General features: G+C 40.3%; 1 pseudogene; it reads right to left on the bottom strand.

Annotated features, from left to right (window-relative positions):
• Positions 1 to 2,997: 2,997 nt before the first annotated feature.
• LOC126096068 (U6 spliceosomal RNA) lies at positions 2,998 to 3,095 on the bottom strand (annotated as a pseudogene).
• Positions 3,096 to 4,230: the final 1,135 nt, after the last annotated feature.

Raw genomic sequence — 4,230 nt, 5'->3', positions numbered from 1 at the left:
ATCACCCATTTGTTCTGGCAGCAAAAAATGCAAACAAAACTGCCATATGTCCTGATATATAAACCTTTCATTGTGCTTAGTCTTAGTCTTGCCGAACCTGTGTTTATTAGGACTGTTGCTTGTTTGTTTATCCCGTACACGCTCCTTTCGTTTGCACCTAAAACAAAGGATGAGTATAAGTTGGGGTACTTCTGTGCTCGAAGCGTGCAAGTAGCCCACCTTGTTTTCTGGCGCCAGCGGCGCTCACGTCACGTGCCACACGCCGCACCGTTGGTGGCTTGTTTCCGCTGATCTCCCTGCATGTTTCATCTGTGCGCCGTCCGCTCGGCGGAGCTCCTTGCCGTCACATGCATGCACTATGAGCCAGGCTCCACAGATTCGCTCCTCTCCTGTCCCTGTACATAGCACTGCGAGCGATAGCGGATGATTTTTCTGCGAACTCGTGCGTCACCCGCTACCTGCCAAGAGATAAGCTCAGGCTATATATGGTCATCATTCCACATGGATTCTAGTTTCCTGACACGCTATTCGAACGATATAGCACAGTTTTCTGTTCAATATCACTAAATGCGTAATACGTTTACTTCGTCCTTTTTAGCGACACCAGTAATGACAGGGAATTATAAGTTTTTCGTGCTAATAGTAAAATTCTGTAACGTGTAAGAACAGATTCTTGCTTTGCTCTTGTACGTTTCATACCTATCAAACGAGACTTCAGGCGAGGAAAGAGGATCCTGCATAAATCAATGACACTCTGCAGATCTGACCATATTACATGAAAACGCCATCCGAGGCTGCCATGCAGGAGGACGACTTCGGCCGTCTGTGTCGTCGATGGATAATATTGATGTACTGGTGCGAAAATGTACCGAAATTTTTCTTTTGTATTCTTAGTAAGTGGTCACAGAGTTTCTATAGTTGTGTTAATATGTAACGCAGTATTTGATAATAATAAATATGGCTAATTTATCCACACAAATACGTTATTCCTTAAATTGATATATTACACATTTAAAACTATAGTAAGATAAAAATTGAGTGTGTGTGTGTGTGTGTGTGTATAAAGATTCATGAACAGGTGGATCTGTTTTAATTTAGAGGTTAATACAAGTTTTGCAATAAGTATTAGTTGATTCTCTAAATCTGTCTCCAAATTATACTAATCGCTTTTGGAGCGCAAGGCGGAGGACACATCCCTGCGCACAATTTTTTTATTTTTTTTTTATATTTTTTTTTTATTTTACAAATGTGCGTGAAATCTTAGGGGACTTAACTGCTAAGGTCATCAGTCCCTAAGCTAACACACTACTTAACCAAATTATCCTAAGGACAAACACACACATTCATGCTCGAGGGAGGATTCGAACCTCCAGCACAAGTTCTTAAGACTTTCTCCGCTACCAGTCACATATGGAGTACGGGAAGAGTGTTTGCTTAAATGTCTCTGTGCCCACTGTATTTAGTCAAATCTTGCCTTTCTTATCCCTATGGAAGCGATATTTCTAGATTTTAGGGTTCTCGAAAGTTTCACGGGGTAGTTTTCGTCTATCTTCCAGCGTCTGCAACTTCAGTTCTTTCAGTATCTTCGCGACACTTTCCCATTGGTTAAGGAAACCTGTGGTCATTCATTCTGCCCCTTCTTTGTATTCGTTCATTATCCCCGGTTCGTCCTGCTGGTACAGGTCCCACACACTTGAGTAATAGTTTTCGATTCGTCGCACTTGTGTTTTGTGTGCAGTCTCCTTTGTACCCTGATCGTATTTCCCCAGTATTCAATCATGCTATATCTGCGACTGAGAATATGTGACCATTACATTTCGTATCCCTACAAACTGTCACACCCAGGCATTTGTATGCGTTGACCGAGTCCACCCGTCTCTCATTTATACGCAATCTTACAGTATTTCGTTTTATGAAATGAAAAAGTTTACAGAAATTGCTGATGGTGTACAGCAACAGCCAAGCCACGAATTGGTTTTAGTATACTTTGTTCTAAAACTACCGATACAGGAGACAAATTTATATAATTCATCATCAGCCAACTTTCATGCTTTTGTCAAAAGATATGATCCAATATTTTACTAGTGAGCTGCCCTAGGATAGTTAGAAATTGGTAGTTACAAAGCTACAAACTTGCGTTTGACTGCAGCTTACGTAAAACGTCGATCTGGAGCATCTGCTTTAATAGTTTTCCTCCGATGAATAATATTCGTAATGTATTTTCACTATCACACATGTCGGTTTGCTTTATTAAACATCTTCGTTTGGTCAAATAACAAATGACAGTGATCCCCACAGTTTCGACTCACAATGTTTGTAAACAAATACAGAGTGTTTACAAAGTACAGTGTCGAAGATGCTGCGATACAAGACGTATGGCATTTCGGGAGAGGAGACATATAATACTATCATGTTAAACTAAAAATGTATTTACCATAAAACGTAGGGTACTAAATGAAGACAGGTATATGGGGTTTTGTGTATTACAGTATTTAACATATTTTACAAAATGGTAGAAAAAATAAATGTGGATAACAATGTATATGAAAACCTTATGTACTAGTCGAACAGTGATGAAGTTAGTTCATTAAAATTTAATTATATTTAATGCCATGAAAATGGAAATGAGCGTCTGGCGTCATTGGCCTTGAGGCCCCTGACGGGGCAGGTCCGGCCGCCTTGGTGTAGGTCTTATTACATTCGACGTCACATTATGCGACCTGCGCACCGGATGGGGATGAAATGAGATGAAGACAACACCCAGTCCCTGAACGGAGAAAATGCCCGACCCAACCGGGAATCGAACCCGGGCCCGCTGACGGCAATCCGTCACGCTGACCTCTCAACTATCTTTTTTTTTAATTTCATTTTGTTAGTTTTTTTTTTTTCGTTGTATCTGTTCGGGGGCGGACGTCGCAAGACACCCGTTTCAGTTCGTCGTTGATCCATTAACTCAGTTTTTTTTTTTATTACAGAGGGCAGTTAACCCCCTGACCGAACACGCTGACATTTTTGCGTGTCTTCCTTGCGCAGGGGCCATGCTAATCTTCTCTGTATCGTTTCAATTTTAGTATATGTACCGCCGAAGCGAGTACGTTAAGTACAATTTTATAAGTTTTGTTGTCAATCTGCAGGTGGGTGTGGAAAAATTTTTTGTATTGGGGTGTGTAGAGTATTTTTTGAAAGTTTTTAAAGATGAAGTGTTAGCCAGCTCATTAAGCATATAGTTAGGGGCTATTTTTTGGTGTATTTATTTCCTCTGAACTATTCATAGTGACACCCTTTTCTGTCAAGATTAATATTTCATTTTGATCTCAGTGTTTCTCACTAACCAAATTTCTTCAGTAATGTGCGCTGCACATATATATTTGTTTAAGTTGCGAAGTTTTAAAGACTCAAGTTGTTGTTTGCATCTGATCTGTCTGACCGATGTAGAATTTTGGGCATGATGACATTGCAGACTGCATATTCCGGATTTACTGTAGGGGGACTTGAAAGAATGTACGTCATGGTTTACTATTTGTTGTAATCTACTGTTAGTAGAAGAGGTGATTTTAATATTCCTCTTTTTAAATAGTTTTCTAATTGGTGTGACAGTCAGCCTATTTATGGGACAAGGGTACATTGTTCAAATAACTTACGGCAATGAAGCCGGTTGACCTTGTCGACAACTTCCGATATTTCGAAAGGGGCACACCGTCCAATTTTCATCGCATAACAGCTTCAATAAGCGTTGTGCAAACGAATATGAAACCTTAGTTTTCAGAGAACCTCCGGAAACATAACAAACGTATACACTCACACAAGCATACACACACACACACACACACACACACACACACACACACACACTTCAAACACTAGAGGCATCACAAACCAAAGATGACAGAAGTCAGAAGTTATTAATAGTGAAATCAATAATCAACGGGTGAAGTGGCGTAAGAACTGTCCCTCTGTTTTTTGACAAGGGAGATGGCAGGAATCCATGCAGAATTTAAACAAAAACCACCAACTCTGTGTATATAAGGTTACCTGCTCATTTAATTTCAACAGCTTCCTTAATAACACTATCGCAATAACTGGATGTTCGTGTTACATTTTGTATTGTTACATTCCATAGGATGACGGGTACCAAGACACTATTCTGCGAATTTTCTCGGTTGTTGTAAGCGTGTGGGCCGCTTATGCTCAGTACACCTGTCCTCCACAGTCCTAATAGTCTGACTGGTG

This window comes from Schistocerca cancellata, chromosome 8 (assembly GCF_023864275.1).
Source record: "Schistocerca cancellata isolate TAMUIC-IGC-003103 chromosome 8, iqSchCanc2.1, whole genome shotgun sequence".
Lineage (NCBI taxonomy): Eukaryota > Metazoa > Arthropoda > Insecta > Orthoptera > Acrididae > Schistocerca > Schistocerca cancellata.
This window is presented reverse-complemented; position numbering and strand designations above follow the sequence as displayed.